At 38.4% G+C, this 26544-nt stretch overlaps 1 protein-coding gene and 1 pseudogene across 6 annotated transcripts in view; one reads left to right on the forward strand and one right to left on the reverse strand.

The window, feature by feature from the left end:
* The window catches only part of AP4S1 (adaptor related protein complex 4 subunit sigma 1), a 59732-nt gene that overhangs the window by 6190 nt on the left and 26998 nt on the right, over nt 1–26544 (forward strand). The window contains exon 3 of one of the 6 annotated variants that reach the window (XM_070044956.1): nt 1968–2153. The exons of 3 other annotated variants lie outside the window; for them this stretch is intronic. The gene's annotated coding sequence lies outside the window, so the exon portion shown is untranslated. Of the gene's footprint in view, nt 1–1967; nt 2154–8621; nt 8718–19194; nt 19456–26544 lie in introns of all 6 variants that reach the window. 2 more of the 6 variants (XM_060294712.2, XM_060294709.2) reach the window with 2 other exon arrangements.
* On the reverse strand, nt 281–496 carry LOC115852194 (small nuclear ribonucleoprotein G pseudogene; annotated as a pseudogene).

The raw sequence follows: 26544 nt of genomic DNA on the forward strand, positions 1-26544 counted from the left end.
TTAACTTTTTATTTTGGATTTCAGTCATTCAAAAGTAGGAAAAAAAAGTCTAATGAATTGCCATTTTCAACAGTTATCAAGATTTTGCCATTCTTATTTCATCTATTCCCCATTTTTTCTGTGTGAGGAATTTTTTTTGACTATTAAAAAAGTTTAACAAGAAAGTTTAATATGAAAATGTACACTGCTCAATTTTTTATATGATAGTAAAACAGGCCCTTTGGAGATGGGACATGAGGAAGCAATTGATATCTTTGATGAACACAACCTTTGTTTATACTCATTCCAAGGCTTCTAACATGATGATACTATTTTCCCTTATACTGCCATTCCAGTATTGTTCTGTCACCCACCAATTGCTGTCTCTGCACATCTATCTATTGAAAGATTCATAAAGGAGTCAAGTCCCCAAAGATTCCTTGGACATGTCCACCACCATTTGATTTCAGTGATAACTTCTTGTCCATACATGTTTCAACTCAGGAGGGTGAGCCTTGCTTATGGCGTCTACTCAACAAGCTCAAAGATACCTTGAAATGGAATTCGTGGCCTTCCTCACACTTCCATGGCCGGCTCTCAGAATAATTTAAAGTAAATCCCAGACATCATATTATTTCATTGGTATATACTTCTCTAGGTATCTAACAGATTAGGACATTTTTATTTTCAACATACCACAATACCATTATCACACCAATAAAATTAGTGGTAATTCCATTATACAGTATAATCCCTAGTCCATCGTCAATTTTCCCCAATTATCTAAAAAAAATTTTTTTTAAGAGTTGGTGATTTCAAATCAGGATCCAAACAAAATCTATATATTTCCTTTATTTGCTGTATCTTTAGGTCTTTTTTTATTTGTCTCCCCCCTCACCCCCACATCGTCATGCCATTTATTTGTTGAAGAGGTGAGGTTATTTATCCTGCAGAATTTCCCACATTTGGCTGGTTGCATTTTTATTGTATTATTTAGCATATTCCTTTCTCCTCCGTATTGTCTGTAAACTAGGAGTTAGATCTAGAGGCTAGGTTTGATTCAGGTTTTAATTTTTTTTGGTAAAAATATTTCTACATTGGGGATGCAATGTACTTTCTATTGCATCACACCAGGCAGCACATAATGTCTAGTTGTCTCAGTTTTAGTACTGTGATGTACTAAACTTGATCAGCCTGATCTAGCTATTGTCAGCCTTAGCTAGCTAGCTAGCTGTCTTTTAACACATATATCGTGCTCTACTCTCAACAGTTTCTGCTCAGCGCAGAGTCTGTCTTTCTATTAAAGAGCTTCCACTGGATGTTGCCGAGCCTTCGGGGTCCTGATTGGGACCTTTCCTTGCACTCATTGGCAAAAGAGATCCTGCCAGATCTCCTCCCAGTTCTCAGTGTAGTACCTAGATTCCCTCCTGGGGTTCCCATGTCAAGGAGGGGGGGGAGGCGCCCTTCCTTTGGATGATGACTTGGTGATTTCTGGGTTCCTTGGCTCTTTTGACCCTTACAGGACCACATTTTCAAACCTCCACTTCTGCTGGCACAGGTGTGGTTCCCCCTTTCTAGTTGCTAAGGGTAGTTAGTGTTCTGGAGTTCCAGGGGATGTTTTTCCCTTGGTTTTTGGTAAAGATGTTACTGTATAGTTTTTTCTTTTTTTCCATCCTCGTGGCTCTCACTGTTTTTTGTAAGGGAATCCCGGGAACTTCCAAAACTGCTCTGCTACTAACACCACTCCCTTGCTTCTCTGCACTCTTGGCGTTTTAAGGTTTAAATTGCCTGCTAGTTAACCTAAATTTATTTATTAGAGCCCTGCTATTGAAATAACTTATTTGATCACTGCTAAAATAATTGTGACATTTTTGCTATTCAGAGATGTGAGATATAAGTGAGTGTAAATTTAAGTATGAATAATATCCTCTGGGAACAGTTGGGCAGGCTCTTGTCTGACAACTTTACTCTCCTATTTACATTTTCAGCCAGGAGCTGTAACATGTTGCTGTACTTTACCGTGAAATTCAGTAAAGCAAAAAGTGCTCCTGGGCAAAGGGCAGCCAAGCAGTCCACCTGAAAGGCTCTGTGTTTACCCTGACACCTGATCGGAACAAGAATGATACTAAATTCAGATACGTGTCTGAAAACTTGCCTTGGACAGCATTTGCTGGGTATGTTTTATCTATTGGAAGTAGAAAGGGAGATTAGCTGAACTCGCTAAGAGAGCGAGTCAGACATAAGAATTTTGGAAGTTTAGGTCTGATTACAAATGTTAAACACACTGTAATAAATGCAGTAGTATGAGCTTTTCTGTCCTAAAGTTTCACATTATCTGATTAAGCCACTTCTTGGGCTTTAGGCTCCCTGTTGAGATCAACTGAAAGCAAATAGTCTGTTAGAATTGTACCTTTTGTGATACACTCTGGGGTCAAGATTAAACCTGCCAAAATATGCACATATAGCCATTAGCCAGTGAAAGCTTCTGAACAGAGGGTACAAACTGGGTAGACCTAGATTTACTCTAGTGAATGGAGAGTGAAATTGTACGTCCATGGTCATATTACAGCCGTCACTGAATTACTGGAGTCTTGAGGCAAACCTGGAGGTAAAGAGCAGTGGGTGAGAGCACAGACACTGGAGCCTGGCTAACATGATTGAGTCCTTCCTCTGCCTTTTTACTTGGTGACCTTTGGCAAGTGACTAAGTTTTCATATCTGTGAAGTGGAGATAAAAACAGTCTCTAACTCATAAAGCTATTATGGGGATTGAATGAGTGTAGGTAAAGCTCGAAACAGCAGCGCCTGGCTGTTTGGTAAGCACTGTGTGTTTTCTATTGTTATTATCTCTCTTCAAGAGTTGTTTTGTTGGGTTATTAGGACATCTTATCACAAAGGCTGAATAATGCCTCTCAGGTTACAGCAGCGGATTCTTTCATGACCACCATCAAATATCAGGAGCGTTAATTACTCATTTGAATTAGAGTCAGTTGTGGCCATGTAACTAACAAAAAAGATAGATCCTGTTGGTTGAGTAAACTGCTCCTCAAATTAAGGTTTAATACAGTAATTTTTGTGTTTCACTGTTTCTTTTAAAGTAATGATCTGCAAAATGGAGCCATAATTTTCTAAGTGATCTCTTCAGGACTGAAAAATGTTAATGTAGCTTTTAATACTGCTTCATTTTAACTCAAGACACGCTTCATTTAATTAGGAAGATCTTAAATAATAATTTCAATATATAACTGTAGTTTTACAGTATTCTTTTCTTTTTTTTTTAACATCTTTATTGGAGTATAATTATAATTGCTTTACAGTCTTGTGTTAGTTTCTGCTGTATAACAAAGTGAATCAGCTATATGCATAACGCATATCCCCATATCCCCTCCATCTTGCGTCTCCCTCCCACCTTCCTTATCCCACGCCTCTACGTGGTTGCAAAGCATCAAGCTGATTTCCATGTGCTATGCAGCTGCTTCCCACTAGCTATCTGTTTTATATTTGGTAGTGTATATATGTCAGTGCTACTCTCTCACTTCATCCCAGCTTCCCCTTCCCCCTCCCCATCTCCTCAAGTCCATTCTCTACGTCTGTGTCTTTATTCCTGTCCTGCCCCTAGGTTCATCAGAACCATTTTTTTTTTTTAGATTCCATATATATGTGTTAGCATATTGTATTTGTTTTTCTCTTTCTGACTTACTTCAGTCTGTATGACAGACTCTAGGTCCATCCACCTCACTACAAATAACTGCTTTGTTTCTTTTTATGGCTGAGTAATATTCCATTGTATATATGTGCTACATATTCTTTATCCATTCATCTGTCAGTGGACACTTAGGTTGCTTCCATGTCCTGGCTATTGTAAATAGTGCTGCAATGAACATTGTGGTACATGACTCTTTTTGAATTATGGTTTTCTCAGGGTATATGCCCAGTAGTGGGATTGCTGGGTCATCTGGTAGTTCTATTTTTAGTTTTCTAAGGAACCTCCACACTGTTCTCCATAGTGGCTGTATCAATTTACATTCCCACCAACAGGGCAAGAAGGTTCCCTTTTCTCCACACCCTCTCCAGCATTTATCGTTTGTAGATTTTTTGATGATGACCATTCTGACTGGTGTGAGGTGATACCTCATTGTAGTTTTGATATGCATTTCTCTAATAATTAGTGACGTTGAGCATCCTTTCATGTGTTTGCTGGCAATCTGTATATGTTCTTTGGAGAAATGTCTATTTAGGTCTTCTGCCCATTTTTGGATTGGGTTGTTTGTTTTTTTGATATTGAGCTGCATGAGCTGCTTGTATATTTTGGAGATTAATCCTTTGTCAGTTGCTTCCTTTGCAAATATTTTCTCCCATTCTGAGGGTTGTCTTTTCATCTTGTTTATGGTTTCCTATGCTGTGCAAAAGCTTTTAAGTTTCATTAGGTCCCATTTGTTTATTTTTGTTTTTATTTCCATTTCTCTAGGAGGTGGGTCAAAAAGGATCTTGCTGTGATTTATGTCATAGAGTATTCTGCCTATGGTTTTCTCTAAGAGTTTTATGGTGTCTGGCCTTACATTTAGGTCTTCAATCCATTTTGAGTTTACTTTTGTGTATGGTGTTAAGGAATGTTCTTATTTCATTCTTTTACATGTAGCTGTCCAGTTTTCCCAGCACCACTTATTGAAGAGGCTGTCTTTTCTCCATTGTATACGCTTGCCTCCTTTATCAAAGATAAAGTGACCGTGTGTGTGGTTTTATCTCTGGGCCTTCTATCCTGTTCCATTGATCTATATTTCTGATTTTGTGCCAGTACCATACTGTCTTGATTACTGTAGCTTTGTAGTATAGTCTGAAGTCTGGGAGCCTGATTCCTCCAGCTCTGTTTTTCTTTCTCAAGATTGCTTTGGCTATTTGGGGTCTTTTGTGTTTCCATACAAATTGTGAAATTTTTTGTTCTAGTTCTGTGAAAAATGCCATTGGCGTTTGATAGGGATTGCACAGAATCTGTAGATTGCTTTGGGTAGTATAGTCATTTTCACAATGTTTGTTCTTCCAATCCAAGAGCATGATATATCACTCCATCTGTTTCTATCATCTTTAATTTTTTTCATCAGTGTCTTACAGTTTTCTGCATACAGGTCTTTGTCTCCTTAGGTAGGTTTATTCCTAGATATTTTATTCTTTTTGTTTCAGTGGTAAATGGCAGTGTTTCCTTAATTTCTTTTTAAGATTTTTCATCATTAGTGTATAGGAATGCAAGAGATTTCTCTGCGTTAATTTTGTATCCTGCTGCTACTCTACCAAATTCATTGATTAGCTCTAGGTGTTTTCTGGTAGCATCTTTAGGATTCTCTATGTATAGTATCATGTCATCTGCAAACAGTGACAGTTTTACTTCTTCTTTTCCGATTTGTATTCCTTTTATTTCTTTTTCTTCTCTGATTGCTGTGGCTAAAACTTCCAAATCTATGTTGAAAAATAGTGGTGAGAGTGGGCAACCTTGTCTTGTTCCTGATGTTAGTGGAAATGGTTTCAGTTTGTCACCATTGAGAATGATGTTGGCTGTGGGTTTGTCATATATGGCCTTTATTATGTTGAGGCAGGTTCCCTCTATGCCTACTTTCTGGAGAGTTTTTATCATAAATGGATGTTGATTTTGTCAAAAGCTTTTTCTGCATCTATTGAGACTATCATATGGTTTTTATCCTTCAATTTGTTAATATGCTGTATCACATTGATTGATTTGCATATACTGAAGAATCCTTGCATTCCTGGGATAAACCCCACTTGATCATGGTGTATGATCCTTTTAATGTGCTGTTGGATTCTGTTTGCTAGTATTTTGTTGAGGATTTTTGCATCTATGTTCATCAGAGATATTGGCCTGCAGTTTTCTTTTTTGTGACATCTTTGCCTGGTCTTGGTATCAGAGTGATTGTGGCTTCATAGAATGAGTTTGGGAGTGTTCCTCCTCTGCTATATTTTGGAAGACTTTGAAAAGGATAGGTGTTAGCTCTTCTGTAAATGTGTGATAGAATTCACCTGTGAAGCCTCCTGGTCCTGGGCTTTTGTTTGTTGGAAGTTCTTTTTTTTTTTTTGTGGTACGCGGGCCTCTCACTGTTGTGGCCTCTCCCGTTGCAGAGCACAGGCTCCGGACGCACAGGCTCAGCAGCCATGGCTAATGGGCCCAGCAGCTCCATGGCATGTGGGATCTTCCCAGATTGGGGCATGAACCTGTATCCCCTGCATCGGCAGGTGGACTCTCAACCACTGCGCCACCAGGGAAGCCCCTGTTGGAAGATTTTTAATCACAGTTTCAATTTCAGTGCTTGTGATTGGTCTTGTTTATATTTTGTTTCTTCCTGGTTCCATCTTGGAAGGTTGTGCTTTTCTAAGAATTTGTTCATTTCTTCTGGGTTGTCCATTTTATTGGCATAGAGTTGCTTGTAGTAATCTCTCATGGTCCTTTGTATTTCTGCAATGTCAGTTGTTACTTCTCCTTTTTCATTTATAATTCTATTGACTTGAGTCTTCTCCCTTTTTTTCTTGATGAGTCTGGCTGATGGTTTATCAATTTTGTTTATCTTCTCAAAGAACCAGCTTTTAATTTTATAGATCTTTGCTATTGTTTCCTTCATTTCTTTTTCATTGATTTCTGATCTGATTTTTATTATTTCTTTCCTCCTGCTAACTTTGGGGTTTTTTTGTTCTCCTTTCTCTAATTGCTTTAGGTGTAAGTTTAGGTTGTTTATTTGAGGTTTTTCTTGTTTCTTGAGGTAGGATTGTATTGCTTTAAACTTCCCTCTTAGAACTGCTTTTGCTGCATCCCATTGGTTTTGGGTTGTCATCTTTTCATTGTCATTTGTTTCTAGGTATTTTTTGATTTCCTCTTTGATTTCTTCAGTGATCTCTTGGTTATTAAGTAGCATATTGCTTAGCCTTTATGTGTTTGTATTTTTTAGTTCTTTTCCTGTAATTGATATCTAGTCCCATAGTGTTATGGTTAGAAGAGATACTTGATACAATTTCAATTTTCTTAAATTTACCAAGGCTTGATTTGTGACCTAAGGTACGGTCTATCCTGAAGAATGTTCCATGAGCACGTGAGAAGAAAGTGTATTCTGTTTTTGGATGGAATGTCCTGTAAATATCAATTAAGTCCATCTTGTTTAATGTGTCATTTAAAGTTTTTGTTTCCTTATTTATTTTCATTTTGGATGATCTGTCCACTGGTGAAAGTGGGGTGTTAAAGTCCCCTAGTATTATTGTATTACTGTCAATTTCCCCTTTTATGGCTCTTAGCATTTGCCTTATATACTGAGGTGCTCCTATGTTGGGTGCATAAATATTTATGATTGTTATATCTTCTTCTTGAATTTCTCCCTTGATCCTTATGTAGTGTGCTTCTTTATCTCTTGTAATAAATAGTCTTTATTTTAAAGTCTATTTTGTCTGATATGAGAATTGCTACTCCAGCTTTCTTTTGATTTCCATCTGCATGGAATATCTTTTTCCATCCCCTCATTTTCAGTCTGTATGTGTCCCTTGGTCTGAAGTGGGTCTCTTGTAGACAGCATATAGATGGGTTTTGTTTTTGTATCTATTCAGCCAGTCTGTGTCTTTTGGTTGGAGCATTTAATCCATTTACATTTAAGGTAATTATCGATATGTATGTTCCTATTACCATTTTCTTAATTTTTTGGGGTTTGTTTTTGTAGGTCTTTTCCTTCTCTTGTGTTTCCTGCCTAGAGAAGTTCCTTTAGCATGTGTTGTAAAGCTGGTTTGGTGGTGCTGAATTCTTTTAACTTTTGCTTATCTGTAAAGGTTTTAATTTCTCCATCGAATCTAAATGAGATCCTTGCTGAGTAGAGTAATCTTGGTTGTAGGCTTTTCCCTTTCATCAGTTTAAATATGTCCTGCCACTCCCTTCTGGCTTGCAGAATTTCTGCTGAAAGATCAGCTGTTAACCTTGTGGAGACTACCTTGTATGTTATTTGTTGCTTTTCCCTTGTGGCTTTTAATATTTTTTCTTTGTATTTAATTTTTGATAGTTTGATTAATATGTGTCTTGGTGTGTTTCTCCTTGGGTTTATCCTGTATGGGACTCTCTGTGCTTCCTGGACTTGATTGACTATTTTCCTTTCCCATGTTAGAGAAGTTTTTGACTATAATCTTTTCAAATATTTTTCAGACCCTTTCTTTTTCTCTTCTTCTTCTGGGACCCCTATCATTCGAATGTTGGTGCGTTTAATGTTGTTCCAGAGGTCTCTGAGACTGTCCTCAATTCTTCTCATTCTTTTTTCTTTCTTCTGCTCCCTGGCAGTTATTGCTACCATTTTATCTTCCAGCTCACTTATCCATTCTTCTGCCTCAGTTATTCTGTTATTGATTCCTTCTAGGGTATTTTCAGTTTCAATAATTGTGTTGTTCATCACTGTTTGTTTGCTCTGTAGTTCTTCTAGATCCTTGTTACATGTTTCTTGTATTTTCTCCATTCTGTGTCCAAGATTTTGGATCATCTTTAGTATCATTACTCTGAGTTATTTTTCAGGTAGGTTGCCTATCTCGTCTTCATTTATTTGGTCTTGTAGGTTTTTACCTTGCTCCTTTATCTGTAACATTTTTTTTTGTCGTTTCATTTTTTTTTTTTTTTTTAAGGGTGGTGCTGTTTTCCTGCCTCACTGGTTGTTTGGCCTGAGATGTGCAGCACTGGAGTTTACAGGCAGTTGGATAGAGCTGGGTCTTGGTGCTGAGGTGAGGACCTATGGGAGTCATCACTCCGATTGATATTCCCTGGGGTTTGAGGTTCTCTATTAGTCCAGCAGTTTGGACTTGGAGTTCCTACCACAGGAGCTTGGGCCCGACCTCCAGCCTGGGAGCCACGATCCCGCAAGCCTTGTGGCACAGCAAAAAAAAAAGGAAGGAAGGAAGAAAGAAAGGAGCAGTACAATATCAAAGAATTTAAACAAAATAAAATTAGAAAGATAAAAATATATTAGGAAAAATAAAATATCATTGAAACAACTGCAACAAGGTAAAATACAACCATAACAGAAAAAGAAAAAAATAAAAGGAGAGTTGGGAACAAGCCAAAAGGAGAGAAGAATAACAAAGTATAAAGAATAAAATAAAATTAGAAAAATAAAAGATTTATTATGAAAAATAAAAGTATAAAAGAATCAATAACAATGAATCAACAAGATAAAACAGAACCGCAATCTAAAAGAGGAAAAAGAAAAGAAAAAAAAAAGCCTTGGCTATGGGGACGGAGTTTAGGCAGGGTGTGGAACTTAGGCAGGGGCGGGGTTTAGGGTGGGGTGGGACCTAGGCAGGTGGGGGTGGTGACGTTTGAGCGTGGGGTGTGGCCTAGGCAGGTTATGTTCAAGCGTGGGGCAGGGCCTCTGCTTAGGACCTGCACAGAAGGGGAGAGGCAGATGTCAAAACAAGGGCCTCTGGAGTGTGGAGTTCTGGAGTTTGGAGGCAGTGCCCTGGGTGGAGGTGTAGGGGTGGGGCTTGGGCTCTGCACGTCAGGAGGGAGACTCCGAGGGCGCAGGATTAGGCCTGGGAGCCCAAAAGGGTTCCCAGAGCCTAAGTGGACAGGGAAAGCATTGGCAGCGTTCTCTTCCGTTCCTTTTCACCCTTCCCACACTGTCTGCCCCAGGGTCACTCTGGTTGCTGCTGGACCCGTAACCATAGATGGGTTCCACTGTGTGTAGGAACTCCTCCCCTCCCGCAGCCCCCCCTCAGGGGGGCCAGTCCCATAGGTCTGGACTTTACTTGTGCTCCTCCTTCCCACCCTCCCACTCCCTCAGGACCTGCGCAGCTGGAGGGTGCTTAGGTGGGCAGAGGATCAGGCCTGGGCTACCAGCAGGTTCCTGGGGGCCCAAGTGGGCAGGGAAACCTGGCCACTCTCCCTTTTGATCCTCTGCCCTCCCAGTGGTTCCCCAATTTCCCCTTGGGACGTGGGATCCCTTCCCCTCCCCCAGCTGCCCTTCAGAGGTGCCAGTCCCATCCCGACAACACTTCTCCTCCCCCTCACTCCCCCCACGGCCCTCATCCTACCTGGTTGCTGGGGGTTCCTCCCATCCTCTTAGGTGTCTGTGGTCCCTCACCGGTGCCTGGTAGATGCCCTAATTGTGAAGAGATGCAAATTCCGCATCCTCCTAGTACACCATCTTGATTCCACCCCCCTGTAGTAGTATTTTCTTACACATTTTTTGGGAAAAATTCCACATGGTTACTAATTTTTTCCCCCAGGTAGTGTGAACACTAAAGTAAAAGACCATATAATGTTGAAACAAGTTAATTGTCGGTAAACTATGGAGTGATGGTTTTATAGAAACATTTTCCATAATTTGGGTATTGCATTTTAATTTATAGTCAACTTTTTTATAGACTTTATACTTCTATAGACTTTTTTTTTTTTTTTTTTGGCCACGTGGCATGTGGGATCTTAGTTCTCCAACCAGGGATCAAACCCGTGTCGCCTGCAGTGGAAGCGCAGAGTCTTAACCACTGGACCACTAGGGAAGTCTATAGACTTTTGTATAAAGTGAGATACCTCTGAATCCCAGTTGGGGTTTGTTTGTTTGTTTCTTCTTTGTTTGACATAAAACTATAGGAGCCATTAGCAAATCAAATTTTAATTCTCAACTCCTTTAGTTTGATTTGAATTTAAAAATCTGTAACATTGTATTTGACCCTGTAAGAGTGCTTACAGGCTTATCACTTGAGTCCTAGTGCAAAGCTATTAGAAGATCACTACTCTTCGGAAGAGGGAAAAAATATGAGAATAATCTATCTCCATAGTCTTTCACAGTTTTCACTGGAAATCAGATGTCCAACAAGAATTGACAAAACCTAATTTAAGAAATACAGAGTTGAGACTTCCCTGGTGTTCCAGTGGGTAAGACTATGCACTCCCAGTGCAGAGGGCCTGGATTCAATCCCTGGTTGGGGAGCTAGATCCCGCATGCATGCCACAACTAAGAGTTCGCATGCCACAACTAAGAAGCCCACGTGCCACAACTAAAAGATCCTTTGTGCCACTGTAACTAAGACTCAGCACAGCCTAAATAAATAAAATATTAAAGAAAAAAAGAAATACAGGGTTAAATTTATCAAAATCCAAAACATTTTGTTTGAAGTATTTTCAATCTGAGAGGTAACTTGATACTCCATTTTATAGGAAAGGGAAGTAATACATAGTAATCCTACTTCTCTGCTGGAGTTCTTTCTTATTGACACATTGTAACATCACAATAGCAAGTCCTGGGAGGAGCCCATCCATAAGACCCCTAGATCTCTTGGTCCCTGCTTCCTCTTCTCTAAAATTAAGATATTAGATGTCTTTGTTAATCCAAAATTTTGATGAAGAGTTTTAGGCGCTAAGCACAAATATTTAATTTGTATGGCTGATTAACCAAACAATTTGGAATAAGGTTTACCACCAGAAGTGTTTCTTCACTAATGGCCCATGCCCATGTTTTGTCAAAGTAAACATTTAGTTCCCCTTTTTAATGTTATTTTAAATTTCAAAATAAGTTACCCTTGACATTAAAACCAAAAAGAATACAATTTTAGAAGAAAAATTTTTATTTTTAAAGATACCTGTCATTATCTCCGTTGTGTGTAGTAAAGGGAAGGTTGAGTCCGGTTACTTACCTGAAAGCAGCTTTTCTATTCCAAGAGTGGAAGGTAAGATAACAACAATAAGAACAGACTCTATGAACTCCAGCCTTTAAGATTTTGTAGCTTTAAACTGCACAGTTCCAACCACCACCAGATCTGATAGTGAGCACCTCTTTGGCAAATGACTAATGGACAGTCTATTCTCAATCCCTCCATCCCCCACTCCACACACACATAAATGACTAACGAATAAAAATAAAACAAGTACTTTTGGACAGACAATGTAATGGTCTATTTATAGTATATAAACTCCTCATCCTCAGTTTTTGAAATATGGCTTTTCTCCCCTGTTTCAATCATACTGCTGTAAAGACCTTAAGAATTCCTCAGTTCACCCCCCCCCACCCCACGCCCTATTTAAGATAGAAAGTCTGATACTTGAACATCTCCAAAAATACAACATCCATCCGTTTTGGTAAAACTTCCAGCTTGTCTCTGCTATTATTATGTATGTGTTTGTGTTTTTGTTTTTTTAAAGCACATTCTCTGCATTCAAAGACCGTATTCTTTTTTTTTTATTATTAATTAATTAATTTATTTTTGCTGTGTTGGGTCTTCGATTCTGTGTGAGGGCTTTCTCTAGTTGTGGCAAGTGGGGGCTACTCTTCATCGTGGCGCGTGGGCCTCTCTCTATCGCGGCCTCTCTTGTTGGGGAGCACAGGCTCCAGACGTGCAGGCTCAGTACTTGTGGCTCATGGGCCTAGTTGCTCCGCGGCATGTGGGATCCTCCTAGACCAGGGCTTGAACCCGTGTCCCCTGCGTTAGCAGGCAGATTCTCAACCACTGTGCCACCAGGGAAGCCCTATGTATGTGTTTTAAATGGGTGTGAAATGGTATCTTGTGGTTTTAATTTGCATTTTCCTAAGGATTAATGATGTTGGTGTACAAATAACCATTCTTATTTGGATTTATATATATATATTTTTTTCTTTTTTTCTTTTTTAAAGGCTTAGTTTTAATTTTTTTGGCTGCATTGGGTCTTTGTTGCTGCGTGCAGGCTTTCTCTAGTTGTGGCGAGCTGGGCCTACTTTGCAGTGTGCAGGCTTCTCACTGTGGTGGCTTCTCTTGTTGCAGAGCACGGGCTCTAGGCACACGAGCTTCAGTAGTTGTGGCACTCGGGCTTCAGTAGTTGTGGCTTGTGGGCTCTACAGTGCAGGCTCAGTAGTTGTGGCACACGGGCTTAGTTGCTCTGCAGCATGTGGGATCTTCCCAGACCAGGGATCGAACCCGTGTCCCCTGCATTGGCACGCGGATACTTATCCACTGCACCACCAGGGAAGTCCCTTGGATTTATATTGTATATCTTAAACCAGAATTTGATGAGACTTTTCTTTCTATTTTTTTGGCTGCACTTCATGGCACTCGGGATCTTAGTTCCCCGACCAGGGATTGAACCTCTTCCCCCTGCAGTGGAAGTGCAGAGTCTTAACCATTGGGCCACCAGGGAAGTCCTGATGAGACTTTTTGATCAATTTACCAAAATGACTTTAGATCAAGATCTGAGGATCACATGAAGCATTAGAAAATTTTCAGATATACTGCTAGAAAAATGGTAGACCAGACTATTAAGGTTTATTCTCAAAGCACTTTAGTAATTTTTCTGCAAAACTGTTAGCTTCAGGATTCCTGCAAATCCTAATTTGTTTGGAATTTAACATTTTAAATGTTTTAATTATTTTAAAACTATTTAAGTAAAATAGCACACATTCAAAATTAATCAAATGTGGTTGAAATATTTCTTGAGTGACCCAGGGATTTAACAGAAAGTAAAAGTGTCAGCTGAAGCTACTAAAAAAATGTATTCTGAATCATAAAGGAGAGATTTAGAGAGAGAGGGAGAGATAGGGAGCAGCGAGGAAAATGGATGGAAAGAAAAGCACGTGGTAATGGGTTTGTTGAAGTCAAATTTCAGTAGTCTTAGAACTGCAGTAGAAAGAATTCATTGGGAAGAATGTGCAAACTACACTGGGGAAGAGAATGAGGAGGGAAAAGGGGGACTCTATTGAGTGCTTTGCATTTCCTTCACCTCTTTTTGTCCTGACAGAAAGTCTGTGAAGTAGCTGTCTTTATTCCCAGTTGACAGATGAGAAAACTGAATTATCTCAGAATTCCAGTAAATTTTCAAGCAAAGAAACAAACTGTTTTAGTGTATAAAAAAAGAGTGTATAACATATTACAAACTCTGAGGGAGGTGATCCAAATTAGATGAAAATCTGCTAATGACCAGTATTATTTCCTCTCACTCAAGGATGGAGAAATTCAGAAATAGCTAAATAACTTCAAGGCCTACGGAATGAATCAACATGCTGTGGCAAATAGAATCTAGCACTTGCTAGTTCCATGTTTCCTGAGTTAGGCCATATTGATTAGATGCTCTCAGCACATCCTTTTTTTTTTTTTTTAAATCTTATTTATTTTTTATTTTTTTAGGCTGTGTAGGGTCTTCGTTGCTGTGCTCAGGCTTTCTCTAGTTGCTGTGAGGGGTAGCTACTCTTTGTTGCAGGCTTCTCATTGCGGTGGCTTCTCTTGTTGTGGAGCACGGGCTCTAGGCGCGCAGGCTTCAGTAGTTGCAGCACAAGGGTTCAGTAGTTTTGGCTCTCGGGCTCTAGAGCACAGGCTCAGTAGTTGTGGCACACAGGCTTAGTTGCTTCACGGCATGTGGGATCTTCCTAGACCAGGGATCGAACCCGTGTCCCCTGAATTGGCAGGCGGATTCTTAACCAACTGCATCACTAGGGAAGTCCAGCACATCCATTTTGAGAAAGAGTACATATTTTACAGAAGTATGGCATTTAGAAATGCCACAGTAAATGAAACAATAGCTTCATTATTAAAGTAAACATTTATTTTTCAGTTGGCTAATTTTGTAAAACTATATAATGCAGCTCAACATTTTTTTAAATAAATTTATTTTTATTTATTTTTGGCTGTGTTGGGTCTTTGTTGCTGCATGTGAGCTTTCTCTAGTTGTGGCGAGCAGGGGCTACTCTTAATTGTAGTGTGTGGGCTTCTCATTGTGGTGGCTTCTCTTGTTGAGGAACATGGGCTCTAAGAGCGCAGGCTCAGTAGTTGTGGCACACGGGCTTAGTTGCTCCATAGCACATGAGATCTTCCTGGACCAGGGCTCGGACCCATGTACCCTGCATTGGCAGGTGGATTCTTAACCACTGCGCCACCAGGGTAGCCCAGCTCAACATTTTTTAAACAAACTTTTTTGTGTGTAACACAAAAAGTAAGACATCTCTTAAAACTTGGGAAAGAAAGCAAAGTAAGGATAGAGAATAAAAATTGCCCCTAATCCTACCATCCAGATTTAAGCAAAATACATTTTGGTATAATTCCTTCCTTTTATGCTTATTATAGTAGCTCTGAACTTTATATAATATACTTGTACATGTACTATTTTAGTAACTTTACGAAATTGTGCAAATATTACCATGCTAATAAATGCAGTGTTTGCAGATTTTCATCATCCTAAAAAGAAACCCATCCCCGTTTTCCCCCAGACCTTTCTCTCCTGGCCCTAGGTAACTACTAATATGCTTTCTATCTCGATAGATTAGCCTTTTCTGGGCATTTTGTATTAATAGAATTGTGCAATAGTATTTTGCATCTGGCTTCTTTCACTTAACAATGTTTTAAAGGTTCATCCATTTTGTAGCATGTGGCAGTGTTTTCTTCTCATTTGCTGTTGAATAGTTTTCCCTTGTCGGTAGATACACCCCATTTATTTTAATCCATTCATTAGCTGGTGGACATATGGTTTGTTTCTACTTTTTGTCTATTAAGAGTAATGCTTTTATGAACATTCATGTACAAATTATTTTTGTGGACCTATGTTTTCATTTCTCTTGGGTATATATTTAGAAGTAGAATCTCTGGATAATATGGTAAGTTCATCTTTATCGTTTTAAGAAACTGCCAAATTGTTTTCCAAAGTGGCTGTATCATTTATGCATGATACAAAATTAATATACAGAAATCCGTTGCATTTCTATAAACTAACAATGAACTATCAGAAGGAGACATTAAGGAAACGATCCCATTTATCATCACATCAAAATTCCCTGGCAGTCCAGTGGTTAGGACTCCGTGTTTTCACTGCTGAGGGTGCGGGTTCGATCCCTGGTCGGGGAACTAAGATCCCACAAGCCATGTGGCACGGCCAAAAAAAAAAAAAAAAAGAAGACCCAGTTCTTATCACATCAAAAAGAATAAAATACCTAGGAATAAACCTACCTAAGAGGTAAAAGACCTGTACTTGGAAAACTATCAGACACTGATGAATGAAATTGAAGATGACGCAAATAGATATAAAGATATACTGTATTCTTAGATTGGAAGAAGCAATATTGTTAAAATGACCATGCTACCCAAGGCAATCTACAGATTCAGTGCTATCCCTATAAAAATACCAATGGGCTCGCCGCAACTAGAGAAAGCCCATGCACAGCAACGAAGACCCAACGCAGCCAAAAAAAAAAGAAAGAAATTAAAAATAATTTTTTTAAAATACCAATGGTATTTTTCACAGAACTAGAACAAATAATTTTAAAATTTGTATGGAAATACCAAAGACCCTGAATTGCCAAAACAATCTTGTGAAAGAAGAACAGAGCAGGAGGAATCACACTTCCTGACTTCAGACTATATTATAAAACTACAGTAATCAGAATAGTATGGTACTAGCACAAAAACAGACATAGAGGTCAATGGACCAAAATATACATCCCAGAAATAAATCCATGCATTTATGGTCAATTAATCTATGACAAACCAGGCAAGAATGTACAATGGAGAAAAGACAGTCTCCTCAATAAGTGGTGCTGGGAAAACTGGACAACTACATGTAAAAGAATGAATTAGAACAGGGGTCCCCAACCCCTGGGCCATGGACCCGAACCAGTCCACGGCCTGTTAGGAACCAGGCCGCACAGCAGGAGATGAGTGGCGTGCAAGCGAATGAAGCTTCATCTGCCACTCCCCATCTCTCGCATGACTGCCTGAACCACCATGTCTTTGCCCCCTGCCCCATCTGTGGAAAAATTGACTTCCACAAAACCAGTCCCTGGTGCCAAAAAGGTTGGGACTGCTGAATTAGAACATTGTCTAATACCATATACAAAAATAAACCCAAAATGAATTAAAGACCTAAATCTGAGACCAGAAACCATAAAACTCTTGGAGGAAAACATGAGCAGAATGCTCTTTGACATAAATTGTAGCTATATTGTTTGGAATCTGTTTTCTAAAACAAAGAAAAGAGAAGCAAAAATTAACAAATGAGACCTAATTAGACTTAAAAATTTTGCACAGCAAAGGAAACAAAAAGACAACCCACAGAATGGGAGAAAATATTTGCAATTGATATGACTGATAAGGGGTTAATATCCAAAATATATAAACAGCTCATGCAACTCAATAAAAAAAAATACACAACCCAATTAAAAAATGCACTGAAGACCTGAAAAGACATTTTTCCATGGAAGACATACAGATGGCCAACAGGAACAAGAAAAAGATGCTCAACGTTGCTAATTGTCAGAGACATGCAACTCAAAACCACAATGAGGGCTTCCCTGGTGGTGCAGTGGTTGCGAGTCCGCCTGCCGATGCAGGGGACATGGGTTCATGCCCCGGTCCGGGAAAATCCCACATGCTGCAGAGCAGCCAGGCCCGTGAGCCATGGCCGCTGAGCCCACGCGTCTGGAGCCTGTGCTCCGCAACGGGAGAGGCCACAACAGTGAGAGGCCCGCGTACCAAAGGAAAAAAAAAAAAAACCACAATGAGATATCACTTCGCACTTGTCAGAATGGCTATCATCAAAAAAAGCACGAATAACAAATGTTGGCAAGGATGTGGAGAAAAGGGAATTCTCATACAGTGTTGGTGAGAATGTAAACTGGTGCAATCCCTGTGGAAAACAGTATGGAGGGTTCTCAAAAAACGAAATATAAAACTACCATATGACCCAGCAATTCCACTCCTAGGTGTATATCTGAAAGAAATAAAAACACTAATTAGAAAAGATACATGCACCCCAATGTTCATAGCAGCATTATTTATGATTGCCAAGATATGGAAGCAACCTAAGTGTCTATCAACAGATGAATGGATAAAGAAGATGTGGTATATGTATATGCAATGGAATATTACTGAACTATTAAAAAAAATGAAACTCTGCCATTTGCGACAATGTGGATGGACCTAGAGGTTATTATGCTAAGTGAAATAAGTCGGGCAGAGAAAGACAAATACTCTGTTATTACTTATATGTGGAATTGAAAAAATACAACAAACAAGTGAGTGTAACAAAAAAGAAACAGACTTACAGATATAGTTACCAGTGGGGAGAGGGAAGTGGGGCAGGGCAATATAAGGGTAGGGGATTCAGAAGTACAAACTAGTATGTATAAAATAAGGTACAAGGATATATTGTACAACACAGGAAATATAGCCAATGTTTTATGACTATAAATGGAGTATAACCTTTAAAAATTGTGAATCACTATACTGTACACCTGTAACATATAATATTGTATATCAACTATACTTCGACTAAAAAAAAAAGTGACTGTAACATTTACATTTCCACCAGTACCATATAAGGGTTCCTGGCCAGTATGTGTTATTTTCTGCATTTTTTGTTATAACTATTCAAGTGGGTGTGAAGTGGTATCTTGTTATAGTTTTAATTTGCATTTTCCTAAGGTTTAATGATGTTGAACATCTTTTCATGTGCTTATTAGCCATTCATATATCCTGTTTGTTCAAATGTATTTTCAGATCCATTGTTCTTTTTTCTATTGAAGTATAGTTGATTTACAGTGTTTCAGGTGTACAGCAATGTTTCTGGTGTGTGTTTGTGTGTATTCTTTTTTTTTAATTTATTTATTTTTGGCTCCATTGGGCCTTAGTTGTGGCATGCGGGATCTTTCATCGTGGTGCACGGACTTCTGTCTAGTTGTGGCTTGTGGGCTCAGTAGTTGCAGCTCGCGGGCTTAGTTGCCCCGAGGCATCTGGGATCTTAGTTCCCCGACCAGGGATGGAACAGGGATCGAATCTGCATTGCAAGACGGATTCTTAACCACTGGACCACCAGGGAAGTCCCTATATATATTCTTTTTCAGATTCTTTTCCATTATAGGTTATTACAAGATATTGAATATAATTCCCTATGTTATACAGTAGGTCCTCTTTGTTTATTTTTTAATTGTGATGCATGTCTTTCTATTAAAAGTCTTTTATATATTCTAGATACAAGTCCTTTATCAGATATATGATTTGCAAATAATTTCTCCCAGTCTGTGCCTTTTCATTTTCTTAATGGTATCTTTTAAAGTATAAATTTTTCAATCTGATAAAATCCAGTGCGTCAAAAAATTTTTTTCTGTTATGGATTATGCATTTGGTCTTAAATCTGTTTCTTCTAAAAGTTTTATAGTTTTACCTCTTACAGTTAGGTCTATGATCTATTTTGAGTTAATTTTTGTATATGGTGTGACATAAGGGTCTAAATGCATTGTTGTAATTTCTTGAGGTGAAGTGAAATATTCTCGTCAGCTACTGGTAAATCCTTGGCAAAAGAATGATCCTCTGCTTCTTGGAAATGTCACTGTATTCCAATATATGTACAACTTTGAGAGAGACTACCTGGGGCCATGAGGGATGGGGCTGCCACCCAAGCCAGCCAAATCAACTGGATGAACCTGAGGATCTGTGGGTGACATGTCAAGCCAGATTGCCCTCTTATCCAGCACAGTAGGGATTAAGATCCATGAACAAGTGAAAGAAATTACCGGTAATGCCTTTGTTTCTGTTTACTCTCTTCCTTTACTGTCTTGTACCTAGTGAGCACTCAGTTGGTGTTATTTGATATGATTTCATAAGCAGAAAGGCAGACTTCATGACCTTGTACGTGTGTACTTTAATGAGTCTTTAACACTTTGATGCACTGAGTATGGTCCCTGCCCCAGACATACTGAATCAGATTCTGTATTTTAATATGCTCCCCAAATGATTTATGTGCTCATTAAGTTTGATGAGCACTGGTCTAGAGTAGAGCAAATGACAGCCTGCAGATGAAATCCAGTTGCTGACTATTTTTATAAGTAAAGTTTTATTGGAACACAGTTATACCCATTTCTTTACATATTATTTACATCATGTGTGGCTACTTTCATCCTGCAGTGGCAGACTGATTGAGTAGTTGTGAAAGGGGCCACATGGCCCTCAAAGCCTAAAATATTACCTGGCCCTTTTCAGGAAAAGTTTGCCAACCCATGGGCTAAGGAAAAGGAGGGAAGGTTCCCAAATGATTATATGTGGTAGAAAGATGAATGGGAGATCAAGATGTTATCTAGGTCAGAATAGAGCCTGACAGACTGGCAGACTAAGCCATTTATACAACATACACATTTATGCACATACACACACCTTACGTATTAAAATTAGCGTGTCTCAGGACTTCCCTGGCGGTCCAGTGGTTAAGACTCCGAGCTCCCAATGCTGAGGGGCACGGGTTCGATCTGGTTAGGGAACTTAGATCCCGCATGCTGCACGGCGCAGCATAAGTAAATAAATAAATAAGTAGATAAATAAAATTAGCATGTCTCTTAGCTAAAAGAAAATAGGAAAGACAAGTATAATCAGTGAGAATGTTAATAAAAATGAACCTCATACCTAAACATCTATATTATACTGATAAAAATTAAGATATTTAAGCAATAGAACCAAATATAACTAAATATACACACCAGCAAACAAGCCCTCTTCACTTTGATAGAAATACTTGTAGGTCTCTTTTTTATTTTAGTCAACTTTTTATTTGGAATTATTTTATGTTATTTTATTGATTTATTTTTGGCCACACCACGAGGCTTGCAGGATCTCGGTTTCCCGACCAGGGATTGAACCCAGGCCATGACATTGAAAGCCTAGAATCCTAACCACTAGGCCACCAGGGAACTCCCCATATTTGGAATAATTTTAGATTTATAAAAACGTTGCAAAGATAGTACAGAGAATCTCTACCCTCACCTATCTCCCCTAATGTTATCTTCTCGCATTACCATGGTACATTTGTCAAATCTAAAAAAACAACTTGGGTAGCATTATTATTAACTAAACTTAGACTATTCACCAGTTTTTCATTAATATCCTTTTCTGTTCTGTGAGCCCCTGCAGGATACCACACTGCATGTAGTCATTATTATCTCCTTAAATCTTCTCTGACCTGAGATAGGTTCTCATGCTTTCCTTGTTTTTCACGTTTCAGGGAGTACAGCTCAGATTTTTTTTTTTTTTTTTTTTTTTGCGGTACGCGGGCCTCTCACTGTTGTGGCCTCTCCCGTTGCGGAGCACAGGCTCCGGACGCGCAGGCTCAGCGGCCATGGCTCACGGGCCTAGCCGCTCCGCGGCATGTGGGATCTTCCCGGACCAGGGCACGAACCCATGTCCCCTGCATCGGCAGGCGGACTCTCAACCACTGCGCCACCAGGGAAGCCTCAGATATTTTTTAGAATATCCTTTAATGTGGGTTTGTGTAATGTATTTTCTCATGATTAGAATGGGATTATGGGTTTGGGGAAGAATACCACAGAGGTGAAGTACTCTTATCATGTCATATGGTGGCAGGGGTGGAACATGACATCGTGATGATTTAGCCTTCATCACTTGGCTAAGGTGGTGTGTGCCAGGTTTTCTACTATAAAGTTACTATTTTCCATTCCCATCTTCTGTTCTTTGGAAGTGAGCCACTAGGTTCAGCTAACCCTCAGATGGAAGGGGAGAATTAATCTCTACCTCCTGGAGGAGAGAGTATCAGCATATATGTTTGATACTCTTCTGTCCCATTTATTTATTCCATCATGTATTTAAATCAGTATGTACTCATGTGTACTTATTTTATACTTTGGGTTATAATCCAGAACTATGTTATTTGTTGTTCACATCTTTCTAGCTTTGGCTGTTAGGAGCTCTTCCAGGTTGTCTCGTCTGTCAGTCTCTTTTTAAAAGCTTTATTGTGATATAATTCACATACCATAAAAACCACCCATTTAAAGTATACAATTCAATGGCTTTTATATATTCACATATTTGTGCAGCCATCACCACAACCCCACATTTCTTAGACCTCACCCTCCAACCCCCCATCTCCTGGCAACCCTTTATCTACTTTCTGTCTCTACAGATTTGCCTATTCTGAGCATTTCATATACATGGAATCATATAACATGTCATCCTTGTGACTAGCTTCTTTCACTTTAGTAGTTTTGTCAAGGTTCATCTGTTTGGTCTCTTTTTCTTTTTGTCCTTTTGTTGTTTGTTTTATTTCTTGTTTTTGCATGATTTCTGTCTGGTCTTTTTAATCTTTATCTATACAGATGTTCCTTCTACGTAATCATTATGGGTATAAATTTGGTGTTCTGATTTTGTGATTTAACATTATGTTATCTACATTTTCCCATTCTCATAGTCTGCATATTTATTTTAATGGTTAAAAGACATCAAGTTGGTGTTCATTTAACTTGGCTCTCAGTTTGTAGTATCTGGGCTTGATTTATTTTTCACTACTGTAAATGATGTTGCTGTAAATGTTTTCATGCATGTGGATTTTTAATTATACCTTAGGATAGATTCCCAAGACTGAAGTGCTTGAGTTGAAAAGTAGAATCACTTTCATGATTCTTTTTGTTACATTCTACCAGGTTTCATTGTAGAAAATTTGTAACAAATTAAGGGATTGCTAATAACATATACATATCTGTTTCCTTATATAGCCTTATCAGCATATTTTTCTAATTTTTAGGTGCGTTTTTTTAAAATTAAATTTTATTTATTTTTTTATACAGCAGGTTCTTATTAGTCATCAATTTTATACACATCAGTGTATACATGTCAATCCCAATCTCCCAATTCATCACACCACCCCACTTACCACCACTTTCCCCCCTTGGTGTCCATACGTTTGTTCTCTACATCTGTGTCTCAATTTCTGTCCTGCAAACCAGTTCATCTGTACCATTTTTCTGGGTTCCACATATATGCGTTAATATACGATATTTGTTTTTCTCTTTCTGAGTTGCTTCACTCTGTATGACAATCTCTAGATCCATCCACGTCTCTACAAATGACCCAATTTCGTTACTTTTTATGGCTGAGTAATATTCCATTGTATATATGTACCACATCTTCTTTATCCATTCATCTGTCGATGGGCATTTAGGTTGCTTCCATGACCTGGCTATTGTAAATAGTGCTGCAATGTACATTGGGGTGCATGTGTCTTTTTGAATTATGGTTTTCTCTGGGTATATACCCAGTAGTGGGATTGCTGGGTCATATGGTAATTCTATTTTTAGTTTTTTAAGGAACCTCCATACTGTTCTCCATAGTGGCTGTATCAATTTACATTCCCACCAACAGCACAAGAGGGTTCCCTTTTCTCCACATCCTCTCCAGCACTTGTTGCTTGTAGATTTTCTGATGATGCCCATTGTAACTGGTGTGAGGTGATACCTCATTGTAGTTTTGATTTGCATTTCTCTAATAATTAGTGACGTTGAGCAGCTTTTCCTGTGCTTCTTGGCCATCTGTATGTCTTCTTTGGAGAAATGCCTACTTAGGTCTTCTACCCATTTTTAGATTGGGTTGGTTTGTTTCTTTAATATTGAGCTGCATGAGCTGTTTATATATTTTGGAGATTAATCCTTTGTCTCTTGATTCGTTTGCAAATATTTTTTCCCATTTTGAGGGTTGTCTTTTCATCTTGTTTATGGTTTCCTTTGCTGTGCAAAAGCTTTTAAGTTTCATTAGGTCCCATTTGTTTAGTTTTGTTTTTATTTCCATTACTCTAGGAGGTGGATCAGAAAAGATCTTGCTGTGATTTATGTCAAAGAGTGTTCTTCCTATGCTTTCCTCTAAGAGTTTTATAGTGTCCAGTCTTACATTTAGGTCTCTAATCCATTTTGAGTTTATTTTTGTGTATGGTGTTAGGGAGCGTTCTAATTTCATTCTTTTACATGTAGCTGTCCAGTTTCCCCAGCACCACTTATTGAAGAGACTGTCTTTTTTCCATTGTATATCCTTGCCTCCTTTGTCATTAGTTGACCATAGGTGTGTGGGTTTATCTCTGGGCTTTCTATCTTGTTCCACTGATCTGTGTTTCTGTTTTTGTGCCACTACCATATTGTCTTGATTACCGTAGCTTTGTAGTATAGTCTGAAGTCAGTGAGGCTGATTCCTCCGGCTCCATTTTTTTCCCTCAAGACTGCTTTGTCTATTCTGGGTCTTTTGTGTCTCCATACAAATTTTAAGATTTTTTGTTCTAGTTCCGTAAAAAGTGCCATTGGTAATTTGATAGGGATTGCATTGAATCTGTAGATTGCCTTGGGTAGTATAGTCATTTTCACAGTATTGATTCTTCCAATCCAAGAACATGGTATATCTCTCCATCTGTTGGTATCATCTTTAATTTCTTTCATCAGTGTCTTATAGTTTTCTGCATACAGGTCTTTTGTCTACCTACATAAGTTTATTCCTAGGTATTTTATTCTTTTTGTTGGAATGGGAAATGGGAGTGTTTCCTTAATTTCTCTTTCAGATTTTTCCTGCTTAGTTTATAGGAATGCAAGAGATTTCTGTGCATTAATTTTGTATCCTGAAACTTTACCAAACTCATTGATTAGCTCTAGTAGTTTTCTGGTGGCATCTTTAGGATTCTCTATGTATAGTATCATGTCATCTGCACCAGTGACAGTTTTACTACTTCTTTTCCAATTTTTATTCCTTTTATTTCTTTTTCTTCTCTGATTGTCGTGGCTAGGACTTCCAAAACTATGTTGAATAATAGTGGTGAGAGTAGACATCCTTGTCTTGTTCCTGATCTTAGAGGAAATGCTTTCAGTTTCTCACCATTGAGAATGTTGGCTGTGGGTTTGTCGTATATGGCCTTTATTTTGTTGAGGTAGGTTCCCTTTATGCCCACTTTCTGGAGAGTTTTTATCATAAATCAATGTTGAATTTTGTCAAAAGCTCTTTCTGCATCTATTGAGATGATCATATGGTTTTTTTTCTTCAATTTGGTAACGTGGTGTATCACATTGATTGATGTGCGTATATTGAAGAATCCTTGCATCCCTGGGATAAATCCTACTTGATCATGGTGTATGATCCTTTTAATGTGTTGTTGGATTCTGTTTGATAGTATTTTGTTGAGGATTTTTGCATCTATATTCATCAGTGATATTGGTCTGTAATTTTCTTTTTTTGTAGTATCTTTGTCTGGTTTTGGTATCAGGGTGATGGTGGCCTTGTAGAATGAGTTTGGGAGTGTTCCTTCCTCTGCTATATTTTGGAAGAGTTTGAGAAGGATAGGTGTTAGCTCTTCTCTAAATGTTTGATAGAATTTGCCTGTGAAGCCATCTGGTCCTGGACTTTTGTTTGTTGGAAGATTTTTAATCACAGTTTCAATTTCATTACTTGTGATTGGTCTGTTCATATTTTCTATTAATTTCTGGTTCAGTCTTGGGAGGTTATACCTTTCTAAGAATTTGTCCATTTCTTCCAGGTTGTCCATTTTAATAGCATAGAGTTGCTTGTAGTAGTCTCTTAGGATGCTTTGTATTTCTGCGGTGTCTGTTGTAACTTCTCCTTTTTCATTTCTAATTTTATTGATTTGAGTCCTTTCCCTTTTTTTCTTGATGGGTCTGGCTAATGGTTTATCAATTTTGTTTATCTTCTCAGAGAACCAGCTTTTAGTTTTATTGATCTTTGCTATTGTTTTCTTTGTTTCTATTTCATTTATTTCTGCTCGGATCTTTATGATTTCTTTCCTTCTGCCAGCTTTGGGGTTTGTTTGTTCTTCTTTTCCTAGTTCCTTTAGGTGTAAGTTTAGATTGTTTATTTGAGATTTTTCTTGTTTCTTGCGGTAGGCTTGTATAGCTATAAACTTCCCTCTTAGAACTGCTTTTGCTGCATCCCATAGGTTTTGGATTTTCGTGTTTTCATTGTCATTTGTCTGTAGGTAGTTTTTGATTTCCTCTTTGATTTCTTCAGTGATCTCTTGGTTATTTAATACCGTATTGTTTAGCCTCCATGTGTTTGTGTTTTTTACGTTTTTTCCCCTGTAATTGATTTCTAATCTCATAGCATTGTGGTCAGGAAAGATGCTTGATATGATTTCAATTTTCTTAAATTTACTGAGGCTTGATTTGTGACCGAAGATGTGATCTACCCTGGAGAATGTTCCGTGCGCACTTGAGAAGAAAGTGTAATCTGCTGTTTTTGGATGGAATGTCCTATAGATATCAATAAATCTATCTGGTCTATTATATCATTTAAAGCTTGTGTTTCCTTGTTAATTTTCTGTTTGGATCATCTGTCCATTGGTGTAAGTGAGGTGTTAAAAGTCCCCCACTATTATTGTGTCACTGTCGATTTCCTCCTTTATAGCTGTTAGCAGTTGCCTTATGTATTGAGGTGCTCCTATGTTGGGTGCATATATATTTATAATTGTTGTGTCTTCTTCTTGGATTGATCCCTTGATCATTATGTAGTGTCCTTCCTTGTCTCTTGTAACATTCTTTATTTTAAAGTCTATTTTATCTGATGTGAGTATTGCTTCTCCAACGTTGTTTTGATTTCCATTTGCATGGAACATCTTTTTCCATCCCCTCACTTTCAGTCTGTATGTGTCCCTAGGTCTGTAGTGGGTCCCTTGTATACAGCATATATATGGGTCTTGTTTTTGTATCCATTCAGCAATCCTTTGTCTTTTGGTTGGAGCATTTAATCCATTCATGTTTAAGGTAATTATCGAGATGTATGTTCCTATTACCATTTTCTTTTTCTTTTTTTTTTCCTATTACCATTTTCTTAATCGTTTTGG

The sequence above is a fragment of the Globicephala melas genome, chromosome 2 (assembly GCF_963455315.2).
Source record: "Globicephala melas chromosome 2, mGloMel1.2, whole genome shotgun sequence".
NCBI lineage: Eukaryota > Metazoa > Chordata > Mammalia > Artiodactyla > Delphinidae > Globicephala > Globicephala melas.